This window comes from Oryx dammah, unplaced genomic scaffold, assembly GCF_014754425.2.
Source record: "Oryx dammah isolate SB20612 unplaced genomic scaffold, SCBI_Odam_1.1 HiC_scaffold_29, whole genome shotgun sequence".
Classification (NCBI taxonomy): domain Eukaryota; kingdom Metazoa; phylum Chordata; class Mammalia; order Artiodactyla; family Bovidae; genus Oryx; species Oryx dammah.
Window position 1 is genome coordinate 58,397,873 of NW_024070213.1, and position 12,056 is coordinate 58,409,928.

Sequence of the window (12,056 nt, forward strand, 5' to 3'; positions counted from 1 at the left end):
CAATCTTGATTCCAGCTTGTGCTTCTTCCAGCCCAGCATTTCTCATGACGTACTCTGCATATTAGTTAAATAAGCAGGGTGACAATATACAGCCTTGATGTACTCCTTTTCCTATTCGGCACCAGTCTGTTGTTCCATGTCCAGTTCTAACTGTTGCTTCCTGACCTGCACACAGGTTTCTCAAGAGTAGGTTAGGTAGTCTGGTATTCCCATCTCTTCCAGAATTTTCCACAGTTTATTGTGATCCCCACAGTCAAAGGCTTTGGCATAGTCAAAAAAGCAGAAATAGATGTTTTTCTGGAATGCTCTTGCTTTTTCCATGATCCAGCAGATGCTGGCAATTTGATCTCTGGTTCCTCTGCCTTTTCTAAAACCAGCTCGAACATCTGGAAGTTCATGGTTCACGTATTGCTGAAGCCTGGCTTGGAGAATTTTGAGCATTACTTTGCTAGTATGTGAGATGAGTGCAATTGTGCAGCAGTTTGAGCATTCTTTGGCATTGCCTTTCTTTGGGATTGGAATGACAAACTGAACTTTTCCAGTCCTGTGGCCACTGCTGAGTTTTCCAGATTTTCTGGCATATTGAGTGCAGCACTTTCATAGCATCATCTTTCAGGATTTGAACTAGCTCAACTGGAATTCCATCACCTCCACTAGTTTTGTTCGTAGTGATGCTTCCTAAGGCCCACTTGACTTCACATTCCAGGATGTCTGGCTCTAGGTGAGTGATCACACCATTGTGATTATCTTGGTCTTGAAGATCCTTTTTGTACAGTTCTTCTGTGTATTCTTGCCACCTCTTCTTAATATCTTCTGCTTTGGTTAGGTCCATACCATTTCTGTCCTTTATCGAGCCCATCTTTGCATGAAATGTTCCCTTGGTATCTCTAATTTTCTTGAAGAGATCTCTAGTCTTTCCCATTCTGTTGTTTTCCTCTATTTCTTTGCACTGATCACTGAGGAAGGCTTTCTCATCTCTCCTTGCTATTTTTTGGAACTCTGCATTCAAATGGGTATATCTTTCCTTTTATCCTTTGCTTTTGGCTTCTCTTCTTTTTTCAGCTATTTGTAAGGCCTCTTCAGACAGCCATTTTTCTTTCTTGCATCTCTTTTTCTTGGTGGTGGTCTTGCTCCCTGTCTCCTGTACAATGTCACAAACCTCTGTCCATAGTTCATCAGGCACTCTGTCTATCAGATCTAGTCCCTTAAATCTATTTCTCATTTCCACTGTATAATCGTAAAGGATTTGATTTAGGTCATACCTGAATGGTCTATTGGTTTCCCTTACTTTCTCCAAATTAAGTTTACCTCACTTACCTCTAAATAAACACTTAACAGTTCTTTAAAATTAAATCAGCTTTGGTACCACCTGAGCTTCCCTTGTGGCTCAGTCAGTAAAGAATCCACATGAAATGTAGGAGACCTTGGTTTGATACTTCGGTCAGGAAGATCCCCTGGAGAAGGGAATGGCAACCCTCACAAGTATTCTTGCCTGGAGAATTCCAGGGACAGAGGAGCTTGGCAGGCTATGGTCCATGGAGTTGCAAAGAGTTGGACACGACTGAGTGACTAACATTTAAATTTAGTAAACTTGGTACCATCTACTTTTCAACTTGCATTTACTTCCCCTATCTGCCACCAGCCTTGTTCTTTCCTAGAATTGAAAAAACAAAACCAAAAAAAAGCCTCCCCCCACCTCCCCGTTCTTTCCTCTCTATTCACTTACTCAGGCCAAATCTTGCCATCTGCTGTTCCATTTTCAACATTGCTTTCTCAACTTCTTTCTTACTTATTTGCCACAAATCTAACGTTACTTGGGTCACTCTTTAAAAACAAAATTTCTGCACTCCACTGTCTTGCTGCAACTAAATAAAACTTTAGGTCTGAGTTCTTCAGTATTCTTACTGACTTCCTTCATTCAATCCTTTATCTTCCTGTAACATTTAAATGAAAGCTGGGGACATTTCATGGTACCAGATACCAGGCATGGTACCAGGCACATATGTACTAAAAAATATTTGTAATAATTTTATATATCTTTAAAGTCAGGAACATTCAGTATGTAAATCCTTGGAAGTAGTTTCCTCAAAGTTAACAAGCTCAAAAATTCATTCATGAGAAACTGGACTAGAAAATTCTAAAAATCAAAGCATAAAAAGCAACTCTAATGTTTGCTTAAATTAAAATCTGCAGTGTATTTTGTCTTCCTTTAATTCATTCATATCTTCTTTTTAGGATACAGAAACAAAATGCTTGGGTTGCAAACACTTCAGAAGAAGCTGGATATGGCCTCAGACTTGAGTATTAGAGTCATTAAATTTTAATATTGTTTAGGAAACTGTCAGCTTACTTCAGGTAAAGGGCAAGTTGCCATTTCTCCCCATATGGAAATGGTGGAAGCAAGGGGAAACGTCTGCACATCTCTTCCACAATCTTATATTATGCTATGGAATTTCTGATTGTTAATTCATTAAACATTTAAGAGTATTTTTGGCTAACACTATACTGAGTGATATATGCAAATGGAGCAAGTGCACAGTCCTTGCCCCTAAAGAAGTCACAATGCCAAGAGACAGAACCAGGCAGAATTTGGAACAAAAGCTGTGACCACATAATAATGTACTGGTTAGGGGGGATGGGGCATCTGGAAGCCCAGTGGTTACCAGGAGGTGGTTTCCTGGACGTGAGAGTTTTTACGCCTGCTCCAAAAGAGTTTGATTGTAATGATTTGCAGGAGTGAAAGTTAAAGAGTCTTCTATTTAGGAGATAAAGAGCTGTGATTTAAAGGTGGTAAGAGCCTGAAGTGTGGCAGATGGTGAGAAGACTAACTTCCTAGCAGTCAAAAGTCGGATTTGAGGAAGGACTGATTTTGATATAAACTCAATAACCTCAGATATGCAGATAACACCATCCTTCTGGCAGAAAGCAAAGAGCTAAAAAGCCTCTTGATAAAAATGAAAGAGGAGAGTGAAAAAGTTGGCTTAAAGCTCAACATTCAGAAAACTAAGATCATGGCATCTGGTCCCATCACTTCATGGTGAATAGGTGGGGAAACAGTGGAAACAATGGCAGACTTTATTTTGAGGGGGGCTCCAAAATCACTGCAGATGGTGACTGCAGTCATGAAATTAAAAGATGCTTGCTCTTTGGAAGAAAAGCTATGACCAAACTAGACAGCATATTAAAAAGCAGAGACATTACTTTGCCAACTAAGGTCCATCTAGTCAAAGCTATGGTTTTTCCAGTAGTCATGTATGGGAGAGTTGGACTATAAAGAAAGCTGAGCACCGAAGAATTGATGCTTTTGAACTGTGGTGTTGGAGAAGACTTTTGAGAGTCCCTTGGACTGCAAGGAGATCCAACCAGACTTTCCATAACCAAGAAAGTGAGCTTATCTCATCCTAAAGGAAATCAGTCCTGAATATTCACTGGAAGGACTGATACTGAAGCTGAAACTTCAGTACTTTGGCCACCTGATCTAAAGAACTGACTCATTTGAAAAGACTCTGATGCTGGAAAAAACTGAAGGTAGGAGGAGAAGGGGATGACAGAAGATGAGACGGTTGGATGGTATCACCGACTCAATTTGTTTGAGAGTTTGAGTAAGCTCTGGGAGTTGCTGATGGACAGGGAGGCCTGGCATTCTGCAGTCCAAGGGGTTGCAAAGAGTCGGACATTACTGAGCGACTGAACTGACTGACTGATTTTGAGAATGCAATTGGTAAGTTTGGGGAAGTCAGGTGATAAAGAGGGGAAGGGATGGAGATTTCTGTTGTGGTTATTTAAAAGCTTAGGTTTGATATGGTGGGTGAAAAACAAATAGGGAAATTACCCGAGAAGAATGATTTTTATGATAGCTATGTAAAAATCAGACTGCAATAGAGAGGTCCTGGAGCTCAGTAGACAAGCTAGACATTCCATATTTTATGCCTAGGTTGTTAAGACCTGAAATAAAATGGTAGCTGAGGAAATTTCAAAGTTGAATTAAGATAAAAATAAAGAAAAGGCTATGCTACACACTATCCCATTCCTATTGTGCTTAGTTGCTCAGTCATGTCCGATTTTTTGCTACTCATGGACTATAGCCCGCCAGGCTCCTCTGTCCCTGGGGATTCTCCAGCCAAGAATAGTGGAGTGGGTTGTCACGTCCTCCTCCAGGAGAATCTTCCCAACCCAGGGTTCAAACCCAGTTCTCCCACATTGCAGGCAGATTCTTTATCACCTAAGCCAGCAGGGAAGCCCATTCCATTCCTATTCTTTAATTATTAACCTAATTAATAATTATCTCCAGATAATTTATCTCCAGTCCCCCCTTCCCATGGAGCACCTCTCCCTACTTTACATCTTTGTATCAGAGACATTCAAGACATCCTTTTTAGTACTCTCCACCTATGCCTTCCTTTACTTCATCTTCTTTCCATTTTACCTCCTCTTGTCATTTAGTCAAATGATTTTAGTCCTTATAAGACCTTAAGGCATTAATAATCTCAGAAAATTCTCTGAAATTCTGTCTGCTAGTCACTTTACACAATGACAACATAGAACTTATTTTAAAAATTATTAGAATTTTTGACTGCTGATGGTATTCATGCTAGTTAATGCTCAAGTTTTTAAAAATGATTGTTGTAGAAAATAAAAATCACTTGTAATCTTGCCACCATTATTTAAACACTAATGCATTCCTTCCAAATATTGTAAAATGTGAATAATTTTCACATATTTTAAAATACAGTTAAAATATCAGACTGCAATAGAGAGAGATCCTGGAGCTCAGTAGACAAGTTGCTGCTGCTGCTGCTAAGTCGCATCAGTCGTGTCTGACTCTGTGCGACCCCAGAGACGGCAGCCCACCAGGCTCCCCTGTCCCTGGGATTCTCCAGGCAAGAACACTGAAGTGGGTTGCCATTTCCTTTTCCAATGCATGAAAGTGAAAAATGAAAATGAAGTCGCTCAGTCGTGTCCGACTTTTAGTGACCCCCATGAACTGCAGCCTACCAGGCTCCTCCGCCCATGGGATTTTCCAGGCAAGAGTACTGGAGTGGGGTGCCATTGCCTTCTCTGACATGCCCTATTTTAGGCCTAGGCTTTTTAACTTATTTTTAGTGGGAGAATAGTTGCTTTACAATGTTGTCTTGGTTTCTATTATCCATCGACATGAATCAGCCATAGGTATACATATGTCCCCTCCCTCTCAGTATATACATCTTTGCATCTTGCTTTTAGTTTTCACTTCCATAGTTATTTTGGAGGCTCCTAGAATTGAAGTGGGTCTACTCAGAATCTTGCTAAGATCCCTGCTATTGCTGCCTCTCTGTAACTCAGCCTGTACTCTCTGTAACCTCTGATTATTCGTGACTTCTGCTCCCTGTGGTTTTTGCTGTCTGGCATCCACCACTTGCCTACTCAATGCACCTTTAAGCCATTTTTCAAACCACCTCAGCCTCTCTTTCTCCTTACAGTGTTTGGGTAGAGCTTCAACAAATTTCCAACAGACCTATTACCCTTGGGTCTAGTGTCCATGCCAGTTCACAAAATGTTGCAAAGAGGGAGGAGTCATGTCTACCATAACAGAACTTATGAAGACTTAACCTCCTAGAGGAAAGGGAATGGCAGACACAGTTGTCTTGATCTATATTCCTTCATTTCTTACTGTTTGAAAATAAGATTTTTGATGACTATATAATTTTCTGTCCTATGAATATTCCAGATGTACCTAACTGTTCCAACAGTGATGAACAGTTAGCATGTTTCTAATTTCCACTATTATAAACAACAGTGAGTTGAGTAGCCTGCTAAATTGCTTGAGTCTCAAGCAAAAACTCTTGATCTCTAAAAGTTGAATTACTACATCAGAGGTGGCATTCTTGATTGACAGTGTTTGCCAAACGAACTTCCAAGGGTTTTATGACATTAAAATAGGAGCAAGGATTTTAATTTGTTATATTTTGATTTTTAGGAACCACAGGGAAATCTATACCGTATGCTAGAACTACTTAATTAGAAGAAATATTTGCTTTTAAGAGATGCTCTCATGTAATGAATTTAGTACATTTTAGGAATGAAGGTGGTAGGGAAGATTACAAAACAGCAGTTTGTGTTCTGAGGAGGAGGAATGAACTGGAGATGGACTTGAATTGGAAAGTTATTATGCACTCAAATATACTGAAAAAGGAATGAAAGGCATATTAAGCTATGCAAATTCTTTCCTTATCTTTAATCTTTATATGCATAACTACATTTTACACAGTTGAGCCTGCAGGTACATTTTGGTAGTTTTCAACTACTATAGATAAGGCTATTGCCATTTTGTGATCTCCTCCAAGAATTCCCAAGGTCAGTATGCCAGAAGTTAATTAGCTTTTCCCTTTTAGTTAGAATTTTTTTCTCCCTTCAAATTTTTGTTGTTCAGATAATTTTCGATAATACCCCATAAATACCTTAGTGCAATGATTTTTTAAAAGTCACGCCACTGAAAGGTATTTCTCAAAGTGGAATTGTTGTTTTAAAAGATGCGAACAATTGTATTACTTGTCTTATATATTGCAAGATACTGTACTCCACTGACATTAACTTTGCACGTCTGTCTCGTTGGTTCTTTCCATTTTCCATCTTCCCCACGGGGAAACGGAGCACAAATGGCTCAGAGTCGAACGCAAAGTATAAATAAATGCTCAATAAATACATGGATTAATCTTTCCGTACCTGTAGGCTTGACTTTTCTCTAGATTTTTCTCCCCGAGACTCTTCCTTTTCGTTTCTTTCCGGAAACTACTTCATTACCTTTAATTGGCAGTTTCAGGTAAAGTAATTTTGAACAGAAGCGACTTTCGTTTCCCTTACATCTTGTTTCCCATTCTGGAAACTTATTTGCTGTCTGAGGAAGCCAAATTCAAAGCACTCACTGCCACCTGAGCTCGCACCTGGCTGCCTCCTCAGAAAGGAAATGTTTTCTGGAAAACTTTCTACGCCAGTCAATACGGGCAGATTCTGAAGGTAACGAGATAGGCGCACGTTTCTGTCAACCCATTCGACGCTGAGTGGCAGAAATTCTATGAAGGGGTAAGGACGTCCGGGGAATATTTTGCATCTCAGTAGCTTGGAGTTAACACTGGATGCCCCCTCCCAGGCCCCGACAGCTACGACAGGTGCGAAACCCGCCCGGGAGGAGCTTCTGCCGTCCCCGCTGAGCCACAGGTGGCGCAGAGGAACACCCATCCCCGGACTCCCAGGTGGAGCCTGGGCGCCGGGCTCCTCTCTCAGGCCGCCAAGCCAAGGGTCCAAGGTCGCCGCGCCGAGCGACCGGTCCTCCTCCGGCGCTGGAAAGGCTGGGTAGGGTGGGGGCGGGGTCGGCCGCGGCGTCACCACTGACGTAACCGCCCCGCCCGGCCGCCGCCGCGGTACCGGTGAGCGAGCGGGTGGGTAGAGCAGGAGGGGGAGGGGAGCAGGGAGGGAGGAGGGCGCGGGAGGAGCGCTAAGATGGCCGCTCGGGCGATGACTGGGCCGTGGGCGAGGTGGGAGAAGCAGAGAAACGGGGACTTGAGGGGGTTGCAGCGTGGAGAAGATGTAATCGCAAATGATCGCGTCTCTGATGCCGGCGGCTCCCGCTGAGGAGCTGGCGCTCTCGAGATAAAGCCGCATCCTGCTCCTGGCTTTGATTACCGCCAGGTGATGCCCGAAGAGCCTCTGGCATGCTTTGGAAGGGCCGTTCTGCTCCTCCTTTTATAAGGAATGTCTTGCCTTCCCTGCATTAATCCGTCCCGGCACTTGCCAGCACCTGCTGCCCCTTAGAGACACTTAAACGACTTTTGAATACCAGCTTCCTAAACCTTTCCCGCTGGCCTTCGGGGAAGGAATGCTAATAGCCTAAAATTACTTGGGACGCGTAAAGAAACGTGTCAACATAGGGAGAAAAAAATGACTGCTCAAGTTTAAGAGATAGGACTCGCTCTCTCCCCCTACCCCCGCAATAAAAAAAGAAAGTGAAACATGGTAATTGTTTAAACTGCAAGTTTGAGTTGTTAATTCTTCGAGTAACTGGATAATTTTTTGCAATCTTAATTTTGATGTTAAAAAATAAGTTTTTAAAGGGCTGCTTTATCCTCAAGTACCTTTCACCATTTTTAAGCCTTAATTGTCAAATCCTGCGAGTAACGGGTGTGGGGGTGGGGTTGTAAGATTAGTATGGAAATACGACTTTACAACTTTCAGGCCAAGACCCTGAGCTTGAATTCCTTATAATTAGATCTTTAGTCAGTTCTGAACCCAGCTTCAGAATCTGTTCAAGGATGTAAATCAGAGGTTTATTCAGGAATGCAAAATGGCCACGTATTATGTTTTTGTCAAGTTTTATATTATCTGTGCACCTTTTCCCCCTCAATGTGTGCACCAAAGACTAAAGTTGTTTATCTGTGGAAACCTGCATCGTTGTCCATATTTTTCTCTTGACACCCCAAACTTCAGCTCATATCCTCTATTTCATTTTTGTCTTTCACATGATACAACAGCTACTCCACCTGACACCTCTCCTGATGAGTCTGCACTTGCACTTCCTCTCCTTCCTGCAATGACTGTTTTCTATCCCAGCCTCATGTCAAGGAATCCTGAGCACAAGCCTGAGAAAGCCATATTCCTGATTGTATTGTCCATGGTGAATATTGAAAATCTGCTTATTTCTCACACGTTATTAGAGAACATGAATTCTCTGTTATGGGTTTATATAAATTGTGGGTTAATTGTCCACTGTTCTCCAACATAAAGAACCGGAGAATGTGATCTGAAGTGGCCTGAGCCTGCAATAGAGGAGACCTGGGATCAATCCCTGAGTGGGAAAGATCCCCTGGAGAAGGGACTGGCTACCCACTCCAGTATTCTTGCCTGGAGAATTCCATGGACAGACGAGCCTGGAGGGCTACAGTCCATGGGGTCGCAAAGAGTTGGACACGACCGACGGACTTTCACACTTTCAGAAAGACAATATACCACAGGGAACTCTACTCAATACTCTGTAATGACCTATAAGGGAAAAGAATCTTAAAAAGTGGATTAAGTATAACTATTCACTTTGCTATATACCTGAAACTAACACAACATTGTAAATCAACTATACTCCAGTAAAAGTTTTGTAAAAATACGTTTAAAAAGGGTGTTGGTTAAAGAGGATTGTGTGAAAATGCATGGACAATACAGAAAATGGATTTAATAGAAAAAAGCACCCCCGACTAACTATCAAAGGATCCAAATTCTAGCACTGGCTGCCAGTATATGGTTTTGGACACACAATCCTTTCCTTTCTTTGTTTTTCTTTCAGTCAGACAACTGACTAGGCTAGTTCCTTCAAACTGTGATATTCCATGACTCAGTTTTCTCAGTGAGAGTGGAGATATTAACCCCTTTTCCCCTGGGCCCACAAGGATGTAGCAGCTGGGATTTCTGATGGGTGGAACAACTTATATAGATGAGCACAATCGGGATCTGGGAGTGCTGTGGGACTCCAGTGGCCCAACTCCAGTTAACAAGCCATGGAATTACCACACCTTTAATCCCTTTTCCCAAAATGCTGCACTGGCTCTGCCTGCTACCAACTGAACTATGAGGGAAGCCCCAATGAATAACAAGACTTTTAGAGAGCTCATCTGGAGGGAGGTGGGGACAGGATTCTGGAGGCAGGGTATGCAAGGAGCCACCCTGCCCCTCTAACCACTCAGGAGGTTGAGCAGGTGGAGCCCAGGCAGATGCTGGCAGAAATAAGGAGAGGATAGAGACCAGAGGAAGCTTTTGTTCCCAGGGCTAATAATAGAATCTTCCGCAAATGACTGATTCACCTTCTCAGTTCTTCGGAATCTTGCCACGGAGGGAAAAGGAAGACAGACTACTTTTCCTCCCTCTCCGGTATTGCCTCTGGTATAGATCCATGGGTTATTCCAAGCTCCCTGGCCTGAGGGAACAGTGCCCTAGGAAGCAGCTAGGGAACAGAGAAGCTACTCCCTGCATACCCTGCCTCCAGAATCCTGTCCCCACCTCCCTCCAGATGAGCTCTCTAAAAGTCTTGTTATTCATTGGGGCTTCCCTCATAGTTCAGTTGGTAAAGAATCTGCCTGCAATGCAGGAGACCCCAGTTCGATTCCTGGGTCAGGCAGATCCCCTGGAGAAGGGGATCCAGTATTCTTGGGCTTCCTTGTGGCTCAGCTGGTAAAGAATCAGCCTTGCAAGTGGGAGACCTGGGTTCAATCCCTAGATTGGGAAGAGCCCCTGGAGAAGGGAAGGGCTACCCATTCCAGTATTCTGGCCTGGAGAATTCCATAGACTTAGTCCATGGGGTCACAAAGAGTCAGATACGACTGAGTGACTTTCACTTTCACTTTCGTTCCTGCGTCTAATAGTGGGTTGTCTGGTTCTGCGGTCCCAAGTTATTCCTTCAAGGATGGGGTCATATAGGCTGTTAGCCTCTCAAACTCTTTAAATGAAATAATCTCAGATGCTTTTGGTCTCCTTGATCATGATGGCTTTAAAGTTCCCCTCAGCTTTGGTGCAGTGGTAAAGAATCTGCCTGCCAATATAGGAGATGCAAGAGATGCCAGTTGGATCCCTGGGTCAGGAAGATCCCCTAGAGTAGAAAATGGCAACCTGCGCTAGTATTCTTGCCTGGCAAATCCCATAGACAGAGGAGCCTGGTAAGCTACATCCGTGGGGTCACAAAGAGTTGAACATGACTAAACCACTGGGCCTTCTCGCAGACTGACTCAAGTTTGGAAGAGTATCTTCCAGACTCTAGGTTCTGACTTCTCTTTTCTTTGACCATTTATTTTAGAAAGCTTTCTATTTTAAATCTTATCTCTATCCATTTGAGATACAAATCTTCTCTCAGCTTCATTCCACTTTTACAACCCTGGAAAGTCTTTCTCTATGACCAAAGAGTCTTTTCTCTGAAACGTAAATATTGAGGAAAATATCACCCAGTTTCTGGAAGGGTAGGATCCTGACTTAGGGGTGAGGGGGAGGAAGGCTAGTTCTAAGTTGCAAAACTACCTCCTTCAAGAAGATGCCAGAAAGCTTACTTTTCCTTTAGTGTGTAGTGTAGTGTGTCAGTCGCTCGGTCGTGTCTGACTCTTTGAGACCCCGTGGACTGCAGCCCACCAGACTCCTCTGTCCATGGGATTCTCCAGGCAAGAATACTGGAGTGGGTTGCCATTTGCTTCTCCAGGGGACTTTTCCTTTGGGTAAGGCCAACTAGCAAACACTGATGGTCTAAGATGCCTGCCACTCCAGCACTTAAAAACTCTTCAGCCCTTTGTTTCCACCTAGCTGGGCAATGAGACTGGTCTATTACCAGCAATGGTATTTAAATAAAATAGAGCTCTGTTTGTTTGTCATATCTGGTATGATTTTTTTTTCTTTAACACTCATGGTTATGTTTTCTTTTGAATCCCTCTTTCCTGGTCTTTGTTATCTTGCGGTGTATTAGGCAACCAAGTGATACATCACTGTAAACTTCTGTGTGTGTGTGTGTGTGTGTATGTGAGACCTCTCTCACTAGACTGAAACTCTTTGGGAAGAACACTCTCTACTGTATATTGCCTGGGAGAGCCCTGTCAGTGTTCAGGCTCTGTTTATTGACAAGACACTTTATGTCTTATACAAACCACAACTGTTAATTCTTTTAGAAATGCCAAGGTTTAAAAAAACATATTTTTACTTACTTCACTCTGTATGTGAAATAAGTCAGAAAGAGAAAAACAGGGGACTTCCCCAGTAGTTCAGTGGTTAAGAATCCACCTGCCAATGCTGGAGACAGGGTTAGATCCCTGGTCCAGGAAGATCCCACAGGCTGAGAGGCAAGTAAGCCTGTGAGTCACAGCTACTGAAACCCATGTACCCTAGACCCTATGCTCTGCAACAAGAGAAGCTGCCACAATGAGAAGCCCACACACCAAAACTAGAGAGTAGCCCCACTTGCCACAACTAGAGAAAGCCCAGGTGTAGCAACAAAGACCAATGCAACAAATAAATATCTTTTAACAAAAGAGAAAAACAAATATCCTATATTAATGCATGTGTGT